This window comes from Acipenser ruthenus, chromosome 21 (assembly GCF_902713425.1).
Source record: "Acipenser ruthenus chromosome 21, fAciRut3.2 maternal haplotype, whole genome shotgun sequence".
NCBI lineage: Eukaryota > Metazoa > Chordata > Actinopteri > Acipenseriformes > Acipenseridae > Acipenser > Acipenser ruthenus.
In genome coordinates this window covers 15,114,755-15,135,554 of record NC_081209.1, presented here as the reverse complement: position 1 = coordinate 15,135,554, position 20,800 = coordinate 15,114,755, and the positions used below count along the sequence as shown (strand labels likewise).

Genomic DNA, 20,800 nt, shown 5'->3' with positions numbered 1-20,800 from the left:
CGCCTCAGCTAAGATCAGTGTTCATGACTTCACCATCAGAAAGACAATGGGCAAAAATGGGATTCATGGCAGAGTAGCAAGGCAGAAACCATTGCTCACTAAGAAGAACATGAAAGTTTGCCACAAAGCACCTGGATGATCCTCAATAGTTCTGGAACAATGTTCAATAGACAGATGAGTCAAAAGTGGAACTTTTTGGCAGACATGGGCCCCGTTATGTCTGGTGAAAATCAAACACTGCATTCCACAGTAAGCATGGTGGTGGTAGTGTCATGGTTTGGGGATGCTTTGCTGCATCAGGACCTGGACGCCTTGCCATCATTGAAGGAACCATGAATTCTGCTCTGTATCAGAGAATTCTACAAGAGAATGTCAGGCCATCCGTCCTTGAGCTGAAACTGAAGCGCAGCTGGATCATGCAGGAAGACAATGATCCGAAACACAAAAGCAAGTCTACATCAGAATGGTTGAAGAACAAGAAATGTGTGAAAGACTAATCAATAACTACAGGAAGCGTTTGGTTGCAGTTATTACTGCTAAATGTGGTGTAACCAGTTATTGAGTCTAAGGGGGCAATTACTTTTTCACACGGGGCATTGGGTGTTGCATAACTTTCTTTAATAAATAAATGAAATATGTATCAAATGTTTGTGTTATTTGTTCACTCAGGGTCCCTTTTATCTAATATTAGGTTTTGGTTGAAGATCTGATAAAATGCAGTGTCAAAAATATGCAAAAATGCAGCAAATCAGACAGGGGGCAAATACTTTTTCACACACTGTATGTAATGTTATCTTGGTAATAAAGTGTAAGATCGCCTTGTTTTTGTCTGTGCTCTGCACTACTGAGTCCCTTTTCTTATCTGGGTCTGCTAAGTATCTGGTCTTATATTGGAGCTGGTTGTTTTATACTATGATGTCTCTGTCTCTTTTTTGCATTTGGTCTCCAATCTAATTCTTATGTTGGGTTCTCTCAAGCCCACGTGAGCCCTGCAATTCATATATTTAAAAAAAAAAAGATTTGTCAACATATTTATATTTTAAAGCATGCAATAAACTGTTCAGGAATAATTAGTAAGCACGGGGTTTGAGTGGGCTATGAGCAACAAATATCCCCCCATAGTCATTTGAATCCTTAGAAAAGGGATAACATTTGGGACTGTACTTGTAAGAGGACTGTGACAGGGTGGTGCAAGGGATGAGGCCCAGAGACAGACTGCATTTCAAACAAAATACTTTTATTAAATAAAAGACACAAAATAAAGAGGCACGAGGGCCAAACAAAAGGTTTTTCAAAACACAAACAATAAACACAAAGTAAAACTTACACAAAATAAATCTTCCAGGCTGAGGTTTGCCTTCACTGGACTGCACAAATTAAAAAAAAACCAGCAGACAAAGAAAAACCCCAGCAAGCAACAAAAAATATGCTTGCTTCCTCTGCTACCTCTCTCTAATGAGGCGCTGAGGCCTCCTTTTATGTCAGATGGCTGGGTGCTGATTGATTGTTAATTACTCCAATCAACCCCCAGTCACCTGACACAATGAACCTGGGCAGGGAGGGGAATTTAACCCCATCCCTGCCAATATTTACAAGGGCAGAGCCCTGCTCTTCCACAAGGACATTCTCATTAAAATGGATGCTTATATTTAAAGAGGATTCATTAATAAACACATGGTTTTACAGTATTCTAATGAATTAATGTATGAATTCCACAGGAATTCCACCTGAATATGTCATGCACTTCCTCTGACTTCTGATGTTATCACATGTATAAGCCCTAACCCTAACCCTATCCCTATTATTATTTATTTATTTATTTATTTATTTATTTATTTATTTATTTATTAGCAGACGCCCTTATCCAGGGCGACTTACAATCGTAAGCAAATACATTTCAAGTATCACAGTACAAGTAATAATACAATTAAGAGCAAGATAAATACAATGACTTTGGTTCAAGCAAGTACAAGTGTGACAAAATATGATTCAATAATGCAGCAGATAACAGTGTCAGTGGTAGCTACATCAGGATATGATTAAATACAAAATACTACAGATCAAACACTTGACAGATTACAGTACTCTGAAGTACAGGATTAAATGCAGTAAAATAGGGGGCAAATAAGAGCAAGTAAAGCACATTTAAGGAAGGGTGATAAGTGTCCCAGGGGAAAAACAGAGGAGTTCTACAGGTGCTGTCTGAAGAGGTGAGTCTTGAGGAGGCGCCGGAATGTGGTCAGGGACTGGGCAGTCCTGACATCTGTAGGAAGGTCATCCACCACTGCAGGGTGAGGGTGGAGAAGGAGCGGGCTCTGGAGGCAGGGGAGCGTAGAGGAGGTAGAGCCAGTCTACTAGTGCATGCGGAGCGAGTGGGGGTGTAGGGAGAGATGAGGGTCTGGAGGTAGCTAGGTGCAGTCTGGTCAAGGCATCGGGAGCCGGTGGAGTGAGCGGAGTAGTGGAGTAGCGTGGGAGAAGCGAGGCAGAGAGAACACCAGGCAGGCAGCAGAGTTCTGGATGAGCTGGAGTGGACGGGTGGCGGACGCAGGGAGGCCAGCCAGGAGGGATTTGCAGTAGTCTAGGCGGGAGAGTACCAAGGCCTGGACCAGGAGCTGGGTTCCGTAGTTGGTGAGGAAGGGTCGGATTCTTCGGATGTTGCTCAGGAAGAATCGGCAAGTGCATGCCAGAGTGGAGATGTGCTGGGAATAAGAGAGGCAGGGGTCCAGGGTGACTCCGAGGTTCTTAGCAGAGGAAGATGGTTAGAGTGTGGTAGATTCCAGAGGAACAGAGATAGAGAGATCAGAGGAGGGGGAGGAGGAGGAGGGTAAGAAAAGGAGGTCAGATCTATCCCTAACCCCAACCCTAACCCCAACCCCTAACTGTTATACATGTGATGACATCAGAACTCAGAGGAAGTGCATGACATATTCAGCTGGAATTCCTGTGGTATTCATACATTAATTCATTAGGAATGTGCGGCCATTATTTTAAAGTGTGACCCATTACACAGTGTAGTTCAGTGCATTACTTATTCATGATGTAAATGACTTCCAATATATTTCTGATACAGAGCCGGCACTATCAATAACAATATCACAAAACCGCCTGTCTTCTGGTTTTTGAAAACAACAGCATTGATTTTAAAATCCACCCCCACCTCTAGTAGTGCACCCCCTTGCTGTGCACCCACACACACACAGCATACTTCTGCTTTTGCAGAGTTTCACTTGCTGATTAGTGCTAGTAGGTTCAAAGTCATTTAATAAAACAAGAACAATATATATGAAAGATTTACAGATTCTAATGTGACATAATAAAGTTTACTCAAATGGCTGAATGTGATCTTTGATGCTGAATTTTGAAACTATGTGGAGTAAGCACGTTATTCCCAAGGAATGAGAACTAAAGTGCATTTGAAAATTGCAGCCTGGAATTGCAAAACATCCACAAATCATGTCACATCGCAATTTAGGCTGAGCCTTACTGATAGGGAAATGGTAAGCATTGCTGTGTGTGACGAGTGCATTACACTTGCAAAAGAACCAGTCTGGCTCATTGTATACATTACTATTAAAGGAGTGCCAACCAGCATTTTGAAATCTTTCCCCTTTACCTCATAGCACCAGCAGTATTATCAATAGCCTCCCATTAATTCTGTTCTTTGCATAGCTTTGGAATTATCGGTTGTCTCATGCTTATAACCCTCATCTCATCACATCAGGTTCCAATATTGAGGCTTCAGGATGTAGCGTGTTAACCCCGTGAATTTGACTCTCCTGCCAGCAAAGTTGCTTCAGTGTTGCATCAATGTTTCTTGTAAAATGTGATGCAAGCATTTCCGTGCAGCCTGTTGAAAGCAGACAGTTGCACTGCATTTGCAGATTGCGTGTGTTGCCTGTTTTTCTGCTTTTAAAATGGGCGTCTTGGTTCAGCTCTCAAAAACTTCTGTCCACGCAACCCCCTTTGAAAGTAGGCACTGTCTATTTAAAAGAACTTCGGAAAATGCCACCCATCAATTGTGAAACTGACGCATTGGGGAGTAATATAGAATAAAAGGTCAGGTGAAAAGGCAAGTGTACGGCTCGCTGTAGGTAAACCAGATGAAGACCTCGAGTTGGACACACAATTAGAAACACTTTGGATATGTTCAAAAGCACAGTCCTGTGTAAATCGGCTGTCACTCACAGGACAGACTATGTGACTGGTACAGTAGTATGTTACAGACAATGGGAGTCCTGATAAGATCACTCTATATCTTGTCCAAGTGTTAGAGAACATACTGCAGGGTATCTGTAATACAGCGGTATATTTTTGAACATATTGCCGACTCTTGAATTTTTAATCATAAACCATGGGTCGTAAATCAAATGGACAACTATTTTCTCAACATTTACTTGGAAGCGTTTGCAAGGAGAATGAGAATTTCTCTTCTATAGATCACAGTGTATCCAGATCATCCTCCCTCCTGCAGCAAGGCTGGTTTTCTGTTCCCACAACACACCATTCATTTCAATCAGTGTCAGGATTGTTGCAGGAGGGAGCATGAACTGGAAACACTGTGATGTCTAAGAGAAAAATGATCTTTCTCCTAGAGAACTTTCACAAGCAAAAGCTGAAAAAAAATGTATTCCCTAGTTGATTTACCTATGATGTGTGACAAAAACAAATCTAAACTATCGGGAATATGTTGAAGAGAATTGGACACTACGGGATACAGCAAAGGTAGATAATGTGTTTCAGTGAATCATTGCAGGGGTTCCATAACCCTTTACATTTCGATACAGATCCAGACACCACATGCAGTCCTAATGTTTGCTTTGTGAGGAGTTTTAAAATCTCTCAGCCAGAGTAATTCCTGTTTGACTTTTGATGATGGTTGCAAAGAATCAATCAAATAATAATACTTGCAGGTGTATTTAGAGTCCCCTGTCTTTAGCAGAGTTTTATAATATGCTAATAAATAAAAAGACATATTAATTGCTAGGGGATTATTTTGGATAATCTAAAGCAGCAATGGTTAAAAGAAATAAACAAGTGATATCTGACCAAAACGATTTTTATTAATGTTGGTAAACCACTATCCTCAGGGCTATGTTATGTTGAAGAATGAAAAAGCATGTTTTGACCCTCTCCCTGCACCACTGTGTAGTTTATTCCCAATATTCTGCTTAGCAGGAGTCTCAAAAGCAACGATCAGAAAACATAACCATTAACACCATAAAACAAAATGTTTTAAATTCTTATCAGAACAGAAAATCTTGTACCAAACGCAAACTTCTCTCTCTACTGGGTCATCTTAATTTTGCTACATGGATCATTCTGCAAGGCCGATCATTTGTTTCTTATCTCTTGAAATTAGCATCTTCTGTATTTGAACTGCATCACCACATTAATATAAATGCTGGATGCCAGGCTGATATCACCCTATGGTCCTGCCTCCTCTCCAACTGGAATGGCATTTCCTTATTCTACAATGACTCAATTACCTCTGCGGACTCTCTCGGTCTCTATACCGATGCTGCCCCTTCTCGGGGCTTTGGTGGTATCTCAATTTCCAAGTGGTTCAAAAACATAATTGCTGACTCTCTCTTTCTCCCGTTTTAATTTTCAGAAATTTCATGCACTGTTTCCAGGAGACCCCCTACCATATCCATGCCCAGGGTTCAAGGACCTCATCTGCTCCGTGGGATTCAACGGTCTGCTCCCAAACCTTCATCTTCCAAGTTGCCTATCACAAAGGAAGTCCTGGAATCCATGAGCAACACCCTACATTCAGGCTGCTTTTCACCACACAAAGATGTCCTTCTGGAAGCAATGTTCATCTCGGACTTCTGCAGGTTTCTACGATGTGGCGAAATTACCTGCCGGAACCAGTCATTCGATCCATCCTCAGACCTCTGATAGGAGATCTCCATCGTCAATCTCAGGTCATGTACTCTTTACATTTAAAACATTTGAAATCAGACTGGGAAAAGAAAGGCGTATATATGTTCATTTATCAAAAACTCATCGTATTATTTGGCCTCTCTTTTCAGCTATCTGTCAATGCGTCCGACGGCCAGCAACCAGGATCCCGTTTCTCACATTTCTCACGGAAGGGAAAGTTGTGTCCAGGAACTGGTTCTGTGACCATCTTCATCTGTGTCTTCTTCCTGCTGACAACTACTTCAGACATTCGTTCAGGATCGGCGCTGCAACTTCTGCCACTTCCAGGAACATCGCTCCACACCAATCAAGGCTATGGGGAGATGGACTTCAGGTGCATACAAACTCTACATTCGAAAGAATGTCTCAATGTGAAAAAAAATTCAATGTGGCTAATTTTGAAGTATTGAAATGTCATTTTAGAACCCGGAGGAAGGGTAACCCTCGGCCATGGATTCCCTAAGGTTTCCCCCTATCTCCTTGGTGAGTAGGGTTTTTTTCCTTACCTGAGCGCTGGGTGGGTTAGATCTGCAAGGTGGGGGAGGCTTAGATGGCCTCGTTCTTTTGGGGGAAGGTGGCCCGAGTGCCACTTGTTCTGCCCGCTGGCAGAGTCATTCTTAATCACTGTACTGCATTCACCATAGTTCGGTCAGCATATGGGCGGCTATTGAGCTCCAATGGATAAGGCTATGGGCCAAATTATAAATGTGAATGTATTATGTAACTGTCTGCTATATGGTGTTCATATCGAGCATAACCTTTTTCCCAAACGTCATTTTCATGTCGGGCTTAACTGTTTGCCAGTTGTTCATGTACTCCTCAGACATATCTCTTGCCAAATCAATACGTTGTCATTTTTCACAACTAAGTGAATGTCTCCTTTCTAAAAGATTGTTCCAGTTATGTAAAATATAATTACAGCCTTGGCAAATGTTAGCATTAGAAATGAAACTAAGCACATCAAATTCCATTCCTTTATTCCATGTCCAACCTTTGTGATTTCTACTCACTCGTGACCATTTGAGAATCTGGACCCTCAATTTGTCAGCATTACCTGCACAGAGAAGCAAGCTTTTCCACTATTCAAGATATACTTTTTTTGGTTTTATTTGTATTTGCGTTTGTAAATGCTCTGGTAGTTGCTCTAAAACCACAGAATATTTCCGGTGTAAGGTTGCACATTTCTACATCATGTTAGTGTCACAGTACAGCCTACACTAAAAGACATTCTAAAACCACAGAATATTTCCGGTGTTAAGGCTGCACTTTGCTACATCATGTTAGTGTCACAGTACAGCCTACACTAAAAGACATTCTAAGGCTGCACAATACGATTAATCTGTTTACTGCAACACTGCTTCAATTAACTACAGTGCCTTGCGAAAGTATTCGGCCCCCTTGAACTTTGCGACCTTTTGCCACATTTCAGGCTTCAAACATAAAGATATGAAACTGTAATTTTTTGTGAAGAATCAACAACAAGTGGGACACAATCATGAAGTGGAACGAAATTTATTGGATATTTCAAACTTTTTTAACAAATAAAAAACTGAAAAATTGGGCGTGCAAAATTATTCAGCCCCCTTAAGTTAATACTTTGTAGCGCCACCTTTTGCTGCGATTACAGCTTTAAGTCGCTTGGGGTATGTCTCTATCAGTTTTGCACATCGAGAGACTGAAATTTTTGCCCATTCCTCCTTGCAAAACAGCTCGAGCTCAGTGAGGTTGGATGGAGAGCATTTGTGAACAGCAGTTTTCAGTTCTTTCCACAGATTCTCGATTGGATTCAGGTCTGGACTTTGACTTGGCCATTCTAACACCTGGATATGTTTATTTGTGAACCATTCCATTGTAGATTTTGCTTTATGTTTTGGATCATTGTCTTGTTGGAAGACAAATCTCCGTCCCAGTCTCAGGTCTTTTGCAGACTCCATCAGGTTTTCTTCCAGAATGGTCCTGTATTTGGCTCCATCCATCTTCCCATCAATTTTAACCATCTTCCCTGTCCCTGCTGAAGAAAAGCAGGCCCAAACCATGATGCTGCCACCACCATGTTTGACAGTGGGGATGGTGTGTTCAGGGTGATGAGCTGTGTTGCTTTTACGCCAAACATAACGTTTTGCATTGTTGCCAAAAAGTCCGATTTTGGTTTCATCTGACCAGAGCACCTTCTTCCACATGTTTGGTGTGTCTCCCAGGTGGCTTGTGGCAAACTGTAAACGACACTTTTTATGGATATCTTTAAGAAATGGCTTTCTTCTTGCCACTCTTCCATAAAGCCCAGATTTGTGCAGTATACGACTTATTGTTGTCCTATGGACAGAGTCTCCCACCTCAGCTGTAGATCTCTGCAGTTCATCCAGAGTGATCATGGGCCTCTTGGCTGCATCTCTGATCAGTCTTCTCCTTGTATGAACTGAAAGTTTAGAGGGACGGCCAGGTCTTGGTAGATTTGCAGTGGTCTGATACCCCTTCCATTTCAATATTATCGCTTGCACAGTGCTCCTTGGGATGTTTAAAGCTTGGGAAATCTTTTTGTATCCAAATCCGGCTTTAAACTTCTCCACAACAGTATCTCGGACCTGCCTGGTGTGTTCCTTGTTCTTCATGATGCTCTCTGCGCTTTAAACGGACCTCTGAGACTATCACAGTGCAGGTGCATTTATACGGAGACTTGATTACACACAGGTGGATTCTATTTATCATCATTAGTCATTTAGGTCAACATTGGATCATTCAGAGATCCTCACTGAACTTCTGGAGAGAGTTTGCTGCACTGAAAGTAAAGGGGCTGAATAATTTTGCACGCCCAATTTTTCAGTTTTTTATTTGTTAAAAAAGTTTGAAATATCCAATAAATTTTGTTCCACTTCATGATTGTGTCCCACTTGTTGTTGATTCTTCACAAAAAATTACAGTTTCATATCTTTATGTTTGAAGCCTGAAATGTGGCAAAAGGTCGCAAAGTTCAAGGGGGCCGAATACTTTCGCAAGGCACTGTATGACAAAACTGATACTGCTTCTGCAGCGCTTATCAATTCAAACACAAGACTCTTTATGCACACTTCATTTATTAAGTTGGTAGCAGTTAATTCTCAGCTAAAATACCCCCAGTTCTTTACACAGCAATATGTATCAAGTTAGTGGAGACGTTGGGATTAACTCTAGAGATGAGCTGCAGTTGGCCTCTTACCAGGGTAAGCCACCTCTAACACAGCTTCCTTCAGATTAACTAGTTTAAAACATGCGTAGGAAAGGGTTCAACTTTCACTGCTTTCTTCAAAAATACTAACATACAGTATGAACACCCAGGAGCCCACAGTCACACACACCAAACTGTTACTGCTGCCTGATTCATCCTGGCTAGGGCACTGCTGACACCTGCTGTATATTATTTGAGAGTCTTTACAGTAAAATGTTTAACTCCTTGTTAAAGCTCAGACCCCACACATACCGTTTTGTTTAATCATGCTTGTCTCCTTAGCTGTTCTGCTTCTGAAAAGTGCACACAGATTAATTAGTAGGACTTCAAAGATACTCCAAAACCAGAGGAATTCCCTTTAACATGTTTTAAGTTGCTAGGTATTAAAAGTGTGTGAACTACACCGCACAAAACAAAGCTTTTCATTGGTTGCCCTTGTCTGCACAATTATTGAGTGCCAACCAATAACAATCTGACAGTGATGTCATATAGAAACTTACTAAATAAAAGCACTCATTGATTATTTGTCTTGCCTTTCTTTTATCTGTTTAATTTCATTTCACTGTGATTTCGCTTGCTGTTCTGTAGTTTGTTTAAGCAACAGCCTAATTCCATTGGACTGTGTGTTACGGTAATGAAGGCTGGTTGCACCAACCGAATTAAAAGAAACACCATTTTATCTTACGGTCGGTGTGACTGTGAAATGGCTGTAGCCGTCTGGGGTTTGTGAACTAGAGACTCAGACGTGTTGGTTTTGTGCATTTAAGGAAACGATTGTTTAAATGGACTGTGTGTGTTCGAAAACAGCAAACCATACGGACTGTGAAAGTTTGTTTTATTTCAAATCAGCCAGGAACCTACCAAGCAGTAGGCTGCACATTCAGTGTTCCCCAGCAGAGGGTGCTCAAGAATTACACTTACACAAAGGACGGTGTTGTACTACCAAGAACTGTACCAGTGCACGACAGAGACCTCGCTTCCTGTTGTTTCTGTGTGGACCACACAGGGGTGCAATCGTTCTGGTTCAGAGGGAGAAACCAACCTTGGAATACATACCTGTTTACCTGGAAAAGAACTACAAACATGTTCATACAACAGCCTTGTGGATTGTATCAAACAAGAACATGGGACACTTACCTATATTGTCCTATAAGTGATCCGACGCCAGATCAACCAGATCAACAGTGTGGAGTAGTGGTTAGGGCACTGGACTCTTGACCGGAGGGTTGTGGGTTCAATCCCCAGTGGGGGACACTGCTGTTGTACCCTTGAGCAAGGTACTTTACCTAGATTGCTCCAGTAAAAACCCAACTGTATAAATGGGCAATTGTATGTAAAAATAATGTGATAACTGTATAATGTGAAATAATGTATAATGTGATATCTTGTAACAATTGTAAGTCGCCCTGGATAAGGGCGTCTGCTAAGAAATAAATAATAATAATAACCCTTTGTCAGCAGATGCTGGATAAAAACCGGGACTGATTTGTCGGATTCGCACAAACTCTTTTTATTTATATATATACTCTAAGCACACTCTTAACTCAGGGGAGACGTTTAGGAGGGCATAAAGATGTTTCGGACTCCTGTAAGTGGCACGACACCAATCAGAGATCTTCAGAGCATAAGAACATAAGAACATAGGAAAGTTTACAAACGAGAGGAGGCCATTCAGCCCATCTTGCTCGTTTGGTCCCAGAATCTCATCAAGCAGCTTCTTGAAGGATCCCAGGGTGTCAGCTTCAACAACATTACTGGGGAGTTGGTTCCAGACCCTCACAATTCTCTGTGTAAAAAAGTTCCTCCTATTTTCTGTTCTGAATGCCCCTTTATCTAATCTCCATTTGTGACCCCTGGTCCTTGTTTCTTTTTTCAGGTCAAAAAAGTCACCTGGGTCGACATTGTCTATACCTTTTAGGATTTTTAATGTTTGAGTCAGATCGCCGCGTAGTCTTCTTTGTTCAAGACTGAATAGATTCAATTCTTTTAGCCTGTCTGCATACGACATGCCTTTTAAACCTGGGATAATTCTGGTTGCTCTTCTTTGCACTCTTTCTAGAGCAGCAATACCATTTTTGTAGCGAGGTGACAAGAACTGAACACAATATTCTAGGTGCGGTCTTACTAATGCATTGTAAAGTTTTAACATTACTTCCCTTGATTTAAATTCAACACTTCTCACAATATATCTGAGCATCTTGTTGGCCTTTTTTATAGCTTCCCCACATTGTCTAGATGAAGACATTTCTGAGTCAACATAAACTTGTCTGCAAATTTAACAAGTTTGCTTACTATACCAGAATCTAAATCATTAATGTAGATTAGGAATAGCAGAGGACCTAATACTGATCCCTGTGGTACACCACTGGTTACCTCGTTCCATTTTGAGGTTTCTCCTCTAATCAGTACTTTCTGTTTTCTACATGTTAACCACTCCCTAATCCATGTGCATGCATTTCCTTGAATCCCTACTGCGTTCAGTTTAAGAATTAATCTTTTATGCGGAACTTTGTCAAAAGCTTTCTGGAAATCTAAATAAACCATGTCGTATGCTTTGCAATTATCCATTGTCGATATTTCATCCTCAAAAAAATCAAGCAGGTTAGTTAGACACTATCTCCCTTTCCTAAAACCATGCTGACTGTCTCCCAGGATATTGTTAACATATAGGTAATTTTCCTTTTTGTATCTTTTTATAGTTTCCATAAGTTTACATATAATAGAAGTCAGACTTATTGTTCTGTAGTTACCTGGTTCGGTTTTGTCACCCTTTTAGTGGATTGGTATTACGTTTGCTATTTTCCAGTCTGTCGGTACAACCCCTGTGTCAAGAGACTGTTGCATGATCTTGGTAAATAACTTCTTTCATTTCTTTTGAGTACTATTGGGAGGATCTCATCTGGCCCAGGGGATTTGTTTATTTTAAGAGCTCCAAGTCCCTTTAACACTTCTGCCTCTGTTATGCTAAAGTTATTTAAAACTGGATAGGAACAGGTCGACATGTCGGGCATGTTGTCCGTGTCCTCCTTTGTAAAAACCTGTGAAAAGTAATCATTTAATATATTTGCTATTTTTTTTCTTCATCTATGATTTTGCCATTTGTGTCTCTTAGACATTTAACCTCCTCTTTGAATGTTCTCTTGCTGTTATAATATTGGAAAAACATTTTGGAATTGGTTTTAGCACCCTTAGCAATATTGATTTCTATCTCTCTCTTGGCCTTTCTAACTTCCTTTTTGACTTGTGTTTGCAGTTCCAAGTACTCTTTCTGTGTACTTTGGTTTTGGTCCCTTTTTAAATGCTCTGTAAAGTGCCTTTTTTTGCTGAATATTTTTTTAATTGATCTATTAAATCATTTTGTCCATTTTGTTTTAGATTTAGATTTTGGCTTTTTGGGATGTAATTGTTTTGCGCCTCTAGTACTACATTTTTAAAAAACAGCTATCCTTTTTCTGTGGATGTTTTCTCTATTTTACTCAAATCTACTTCTGTTAGTCTCTGTTTCATACCTTCATAGTTTGCTTTTCTAAAATTGTAAACCTTAGCTTTAGTCATTACTTTTTGGGTTTAAAAATCATTTCAAATGAGACCATGTTGTGGTCTGAGTTTGCCAATGGCTCTCTGACCTCTGTTTTAGTTATTCTGTCTTTGTTATTTGAAAAGACTAAATCAAGGCATGCCTCCCCTCTAGTCGGTGCCTTGACAAATTGCGTTAGGAGGCAGTCATTTGTCATTTCCACCATTTCAATTTTGTCCGTCGTGCTCCCCACCGGGTTTTCCCATTTTATATGGGGGAAGTTGAAATCCCCCATTAGTATGGCTTCTCCTTTTCTACTAGCGTCCCCTATTGCCTGAGAAGTGTAGTATCAAGGACCATGTTTTAAAGTGAAAATACATGTTTGCAATAACATTTGTTCCCTTCAAAACTGCACATTGGAGACCTATGTAACTGGTGGAAGTGCAAAAAGGGTCATATCTGTGGAATTATTATGATGACTACAACCACAAAGATCCCAGAGCGATACTCAGAGCTGTATTATCCCCTGGTGACTGGGTATAGTGGAGGGGTCCATACCTGAGCGATACACAGAGCTGTATTATCCCCTGGTGACTGGGTATAGTGGAGGTGTCCATACCTGAGGGATACACAGAGCTGTATTATCCCCTGGTGACTGGGTATAGTGGAGGTGACCATACCTGAGGGATACACAGAGCTGTATTATCCCCCCGGTGACTGGGTATAGTGGAGGGGTCCATACCTGAGCGATACACAGAGCTGTATTATCCCCTGATGACTGGGTATAGTGGAGGGGTCCATAGAATGACTTTAGGTCATTCGAAAGCAATTATGAGAATCAGGATAGATGCAGTTAAGATCACTCTCTTTCCCAGGGTAGTGTTGTGTCTGACTCTCCCTCCTCTTCAGTGTTTGTGTGTGTGTGTCTGACTCTCCTGCTTCTGCAGTATATGAAGTGCTGAGCTCAGTGTTGTGTGTGTGTGTGTGTGTGACTCTCCCTCCTCTGCAGGTATATGAAGTGCTGAGCTCAGTGTTGTGTGTGTTTGTGTGTGTGTGTGTGTGTGTGTGTGTGTGTGTGTGTGTGTGTGTGTGAGACTTTCCCTCCTCTGCAGTATATGCTGAGCTCAGTGCTGGGTGTGACTCTCCCTCCTCTGCAGGTATATGAAGTACCTCTACCCCTACGAGTGTGAGAAGAAAGGCCTCAGCTCTCCGGTGGAACTCCAGGCTGCCATCGACAGCAACAGACGGGAAGGCCGGCGGCCGAGCTACACCTCCACTCTCTTCGGCTACTCCCCAACCCCCTCCGGGGCCCCGCACATCCTGTCTCCTCCCAAAATGCACCTCCCAAACAACGGGCTGCACCTCTCCCCCGGCCAGCCCATGAAGAAAGGTACTGTCCCGAGGGTCGCTTCAGACGCTCAGCGCAGTGCTGTCCTGTCAGAGCTGCTGAACACAGGGCCTGATTGAACTGGAGCTGCTGAATACACCGTGTAACAATTTATTTTATTTTTTTTGGTTCCTGGGTAGTAAGTGTTATTTCCTAATTGCTTATGCCTCAAAAGTATAGAAAATGGCTATTCCCCACAAACTTTGCTTTTGTGACCAGGACAGTGATATTTTGAAATGTACCTATTTTCCAGAACATTCCAGATAGATTCAGTGCTGAGTAAACTTGGAGTAACTTCTAGAACTTTCTAGAACTTTCCAGTAATATAAATAGTAGTATAAATACAGGGGCCTTAAGCCCACCAGTTCAGTTTAGTTCCAGCTGCCTAAGTGGATACATATCTGCATTTTTCTGAGATGGCATCAAGAGGCTTCAAGCATCCGGCAGACGCATTTTGCTATGTCTGCGGCCAATTTATCAAGACAAGACCGAAAAAGTACTCCGTGGAAGCATCTGCTAAGATGTGTGAGGCGGGACTGGCCACAGCGGACCGAGTTCTCTGTGGGGAGGAACAACGTCAAGTGGGAGCCACTGGTGGACCCCCGGAAGGTGCTGATGCCACCACTGCACATCAAATTGGGCCTTATGAAACAATTTGTCAGAGCTCTAGATAAGGAGTCAGCAGCCTTCAAGTACCTTCAAGACTTCTTCCCTAAGCTGTCTGAGGCAAAGGTCAAAGCCGGTGTCTTCGTCGGACCACAGATAAAGAAGATCCTGGAGTGCAATGAATTCCCCAAGAAGCTCACTGGCAAGGAGAAAGCGGCTTGGAACAGCTTTGTCGCAGTGGTTCGGGGCTTCCTGGGCAATCACAAGGCCGAAAACTATGTGGAGCTGGTTGAGACTCTGGTGAAGAACTACGGCACAATGGGCTGTAGGATGTCCCTCAAAGTCCATTACTACCCAGGAACAAAAATTGTGTTACATAGTGATATCACTCCACTATTTAATGTCAATGTGGCAGGGATGACAGAGGTTGAGGCTCAGAGACAGTTTGAAAGTTCAAAATAAAGCTTTTTAATAAACAAAAATAATCAAATAAATAGGCACAAGGGCCAAACAAAAAGGTTTCAAACACAAACAATCAACACAAAACAAAACTTACAGCAAAAATACGGCTTCCAGGCTGGGCATTGCCTTCACTGGTTTCAAAAACTAACAAAACAGCACACACAGAAAAACGCTTCTTCTCCTTCCAGAACTCTCCCTCCTACTGGGAGGCTGAGGCCTCCTTTTATGCCAGGTGGCTGAATAATAATTGAATAATTAATTGGTGGATTGCTCCCACCCGAAGCAATCAACCTGGGCAGGGAGGAGAATTTAACTCCTTCCCTGCCAGTATTTCTAAGGGCAGAGCCCTGCTCTGCCACACACCTCCCTCCACGTACAAAGTACGGAGGTCGCAATCGGCCAAACTCCCCTTATGTCCCTTGGGTGGGCTATTTCAGCGGGCGGTGGTGGGCGGGGTTGATGCCGGATCCCCCAAGCTTCCTTCAATAGCGGGGGCCCCGGACCTTCAAAGCCCATGAACGCTGGTAGGGAACCTGGACCCTCCAGCAGGAGCAGCGATGGTGGCACCTCTAGTGGTGAATGACCTTTGCTGCTTCAACAGTGTCTGCCACTCCTCCTATTTTTGTGTCGTCTGCAAATTTAACGAGTTTGCTTACTATATCAGAGTCTAAATCATTAATGTAGATTAGGAATAGCAGAGGACCAAATACTGATCCCTGTGGTACACCACTGGTTACCTCGTTCCATTTTGAGGTTTCTCCTCTAATCAGTACTTTCTGTTTTCTACATGTTAACCACTCCCTAATCCATGTGCATGCATTTCCTTGAATCCCTATTGCGTTCAGTTTAAGAATTAATCTTTTATGTGGGACTTTGTCAAAAGCTTTCTGGAAATCTAAATAAATCATGTCGTATGCTTTGCAATTATCCATTGTCAATGTTGCATCCTCAAAAAAGTCAAGTAGGTTAGTTAGACATGATCTCCATTTCCTAAAACCATGCTGACTTTCTCCACGGATATTGTTACCATATAGGTAATTTCCATTTTAGATCTTATTATAGTTTCCATAAGTTTACATATAATAGAAGTCAGGCTTATTGGTCTGTAGTTACCTGGTTCGGTTTTGTCTCCTTTTTTGTGGATCGGTATTACGTTTGCAATTTTCCAGTTTGTCAGTACAACCCCTGTGTCAAGAGACTGTTGCATGATCTTAGTTAGCGGTTTGTAAATAACTTCTTTCATTTCTTTGAGTACTTTTGGGAGGATCTCATCCGGCCCAGGGGATTTGTTTATTTTAAGAGCTCCTAGTCCCTTTAACACTTCTACCTCTGTTATGCTAAAGTTATTTAAAACTGGATAGGAACAGGTCGACATGTGGGGCATGTTGTCCGTGTCCTCCTTTGTAAAAACCTGTGAAAAGTAATCATTTAATATATTTGCTATTTTTTTTTCTCATCTATGATTTTGTCATGTGTGTCTCTTAGACATTTAACCTCCTCTTTGAATGTTCTCTTGCTGTTATAATATTGGAAAAAAAAATTGGAATTGGTTTTAACCCCCTTAGCAATATTGAATTCTATCTCATGGACCACACAACTTCTAGTTGGCAAGTTGGTGACACTTGACGAAGATTTTACCTTGGTTTTTATTATTATTATTTATTTCTTAGCAGACGCCCTTATCCAGGGCGACTTACAATTGTTACAAGATATCACATTATTTTTACATACAATTACATTATTTTGTACACATTATTTTTACATACAATTACTCATTTATACGGTTGGGGTTTTACTGGAGCAATCTAAGTAAAGTACCTTGCTCAAGGGTACAGCAGCAGTGTCTCCCACCTGGGATTGAACCCACGACAGCCCGGTCAAGAGTCCAGAGCCCTAAACACTACTCCACACTGCTGCCCTATAGAGTTTTTTGCCTCGCTTCTTAAAACTCGCATGAGTTGCCAAAAAGTTATTTCCTTCAATTACTCCCCACGTGGTACTGCAAGCAAAGGTTACCAAGATTAATTACCTTCTCTTTGGCAAGCCTACTATATGCCTGACGCAGACTGGTACCATTCTGCTTTGACTGAAGTTTTTATTTTAAGTTACTTTCTGTACTATATTCTCTTATTTTCAAACTCTTACAGTTCTGTTAAAATAAAACATTTAGACTTCTATTCTGTTTGAATTATTCTAGAATACATGTGTCAGCTTAAACACTACTTTCAGATCAAGCTTACTTCTCTAAATAAGAAACTTGATGCTCGCGTCTGCCTTTCTCTCAAGGTTATAATAGAACAAACAGGAATGTAGAATGTTCTAGCATAACTATAGGTTATAATAACTTTTTGTATGAACAGTGTGTTTTAACAATTTGTTTAGCATTTCTGCTGGCTTTATATTCTTTAAAACACAGCACAGTTATTACAACATTTTAACACACATGCAGTTTCACAAATGTTCAATTTGCATCCCAAAGATCAGCCTGCTTCCAGTAGCTGTCACAGTCTTGGGTCAGTTTCTGCTCTCAGTGAGTTTGTCAAAGCCACCACAGGTGTGTCTTTAAAAGCCTGATACCTGCAAAAACTTAAATCTTGTTAGCAGAGCTTCCATCTCTACATTCCCATTCCCATCACCAGTGGGGAAAAAACATTTGAACTGAATCTGGGTCCATCATAGAACCGCACACCCTTGCAACCGAGGTCTTCCATGCAAAAGGATCTAATGACTTATAGCACAAAAGGGACGTGCCAGAACTGTCTGTGACAGATTGTACCATTGCTGGAAGCAATACCAATTGTTACTTGCCACGAGGTCAGCTCGGGCAAGGTATTAGAGAGGGGCGAAGAAGTGAGTTTAACGGGCAGGTTTTCTTTTGGTTTATTATTTTCATAACAAGGGTGATTAACTGAAAATAACTGCTTCAATAATAAAAGTGCCTTTCTTTCAACCTGAACTTCTGTCTACTTGTGTCACCTCTCATACTGACATTTGGCCACAATCAAATTCTGAACTTATCCAGCCAATATTCTAAAGTAAACTCTTAACTGATTGGTGCACGTGGGTGTGACAGCACTGAAACACAAAATGAAGTGAGGGACACCGAACAGTCTGAGCCCGAGTCAATGACAAATACAAGCTGCGAATAAAATGAAATGTATGGAAAGAGTGACGGGTAAGTAACAGTTGAAAGAGTACTTGAAAATGATGGTCCTGAGGTTGCGATTGACCATTTCCCTAAAGGAGTGGAATATCCAACAGATAGGGCTAACATTCCTATTAATATTAGTGATCACCAAGTGAAGCGGTTTCTAACAGATCATGGGTCATGTCAATCGAAAGGACCTTTCCCAGGGGATATAGAACAAGGTGGAAGATGTTTTTCAGAACATTATTATTCCTACAGCAGGTGTCCGATTGCGTATAACATGGCTGTGTTATTCACCTGAACTCGATTCGGTATCCTGTGAGCCCTGCTGGCTATTGTGTATAACATGGCTGTGTTATTCACCTGAACTCGGTTCGGTATACTGTGAGCCCTGCTGGCTATTTGACAGTAGCAAATTAGGGTTCGAGTCTGCTTGGGCTAAAGGAATCCGTAAATGGAGAGGTTTATCAACAAAAATACAGTCGCATGAAACATCTCACACACATAAAGATGCATGCATTGTATACCATCACTGGAGACTTAATCACACAGTGGAAGCACACAATGAAGCAGAAATCCAGAAAGAAATGAACTTTCTGAAGCATGTTGTTGTTAATGTGACTTCAACTTTACCTATGTGCGGCCTGCCTTTGAGAGGACATAGAGACCCTTGGCGATGGAAATTCAGGTCATTTCCTGTCTGCAATTGAGCTTATATACGAGTACGATCCAGTGTTGAAACAGCTCATACAATTACCAAGCAGTACAATTAAATACCTAAGCCCTAGAGCAGTGTTCCTCAATTGGCAGCCCGCGAGAGCCTTCCTTTTGGCCCGCCCTGCATCAGCTGTACTTCATTGCAAAAGCTGAAATTGTTGATATGCAATCATTGTAATGTCTCCGCTATCTACAGGGTATTTGTGTCCCCTAAAAGCTTTTTTTTTTGGCAACTTAATCAGTAACAAGTCAGCTTTCATTCTGATGAGATTTAATTTTGGCATGTGTCACAAATCTCCGCCCATTTAGCTTACTGCGATATGAAAACAGCGGTATGGAGTAATATTATTTTCTTTTGTGCAGAGAAATTATCTGAATATTCTTACAAACATTGCTGCACATTAATTTGAAGGCAAAGATCCACATCTGTGTCTAAAATGGCAAGTGATGTGTGGGATTAACACAACATCAACAAAGTGATGCTTCAGATTTGGCAAGTGAGTCAGAATTGGGGGATACAGATGCAGGTAATGCACATCACTCGAAAATGCTTCACACTTTCCAGACACTGGCCAAACTAGCAAGGTAAATGTTACGTATAATGATCAACATTTTGTTGTGATCCTATTTTCTGTTATGAGGAAAGTAATAAACGAAAAACTATTTTTTTCTTTTTTCTTTTTTGTGCAACGCCCAATTCAAGGAAATGCATGCACATGGATTAGGGAGTGGTTAACAGGTAGAAAACAGAAAGTACTGATTAGAGGAGAAACCTCGAAATGGAGTGAGGTAACCAGTGGTGTACCACAGGGATCAGTATTAGGTCCTCTGCTATTCCTAATCTACATTAATGATTTAGACTCTGATATAGTAAGCAAACTTGTTAAATTTGCAGACGACACAAAAATAGGAGGAGTGGCAGACACTGTTGAAGCAGCAAAGGTCATTCAAAATGATCTAGACCGCATTCAAAATTGGGCAGACACATGGCAAATGAAATTTAATAGAGAAAAGTGTAAAGTATTGCATGCGGGCAATAAAAATGTGCATTATAAATATCATATGGGAGATAGTGAAATTGAAGAAGGGAACTATGAAAAAGACCTAGGAGTTTATGTTGACTCAGAAATGTCTTCATCTAGACAATGTGGGGAAGCTATAAAAAAGGCTAACAAGATGCTTGGATATATTGTGAGAAGTGTTGAATTTAAATCAAGGGAAGTAATGTTAAAACTCTACAATGCATTAGTAAGACCTCACCTAGAATATTGTGTTCAGTTCTGGTCACCTCGTTACAAAAAGGATATTGCTGCTCTAGAAAGAGTGCAAAGAAGAGCAACCAGAATTATCCCGGGTTTAAAAGGCATGTCGTATGCAGACAGGCTAAAAGAATTGAATCTATTCAGTCTTGAACAAAGAAGACTACGCGGCGATCTGATTCAAACATTCAAAATCCTAAAAGGTATAGACAATGTCAACCCGGGGGACTTCTTTGACTTGAAAAAATAAAAAAGGACCAGGGGTCATAAATGGAGATTAGATAAAGGGGCATTCAGAACAGAAAATAGGAGGAACTTTTTTACACAAAGAATTGTGAGGGTCTGGAACCAACTTCCCAGTAATGTTGTTGAAGCTGACACCCTGGGATCCTTCAAGAAAAAACAGTCTGCCTGAAATACACACATGAAAATGTGTAAACTTTCTTATGTTCTTGCGCACCACTGTAAGTGTGCGTACTAACTCAGTATTCTACAGTTACATCTCAGTAAAGAGCGGTAAACGGGGCTTCAATTGATTTTTTGCTGTGGGGCTCGTGACATGCTAGGTACGCTACTG

General features: G+C 41.2%; 1 long non-coding RNA gene across 1 annotated transcript in view; it reads left to right on the top strand.

Moving 5' to 3' along the window:
* The window catches only part of LOC117971379 (uncharacterized), a 50,360-nt gene that overhangs the window by 12,574 nt on the left and 16,986 nt on the right, over positions 1-20,800 (top strand). Inside the window, exons 3-4 of the long non-coding RNA XR_009308022.1 lie at positions 5,612-6,259; positions 6,349-6,408. This is a non-coding gene — a long non-coding RNA (uncharacterized LOC117971379). The remainder of the gene's footprint in view (positions 1-5,611; positions 6,260-6,348; positions 6,409-20,800) is intronic.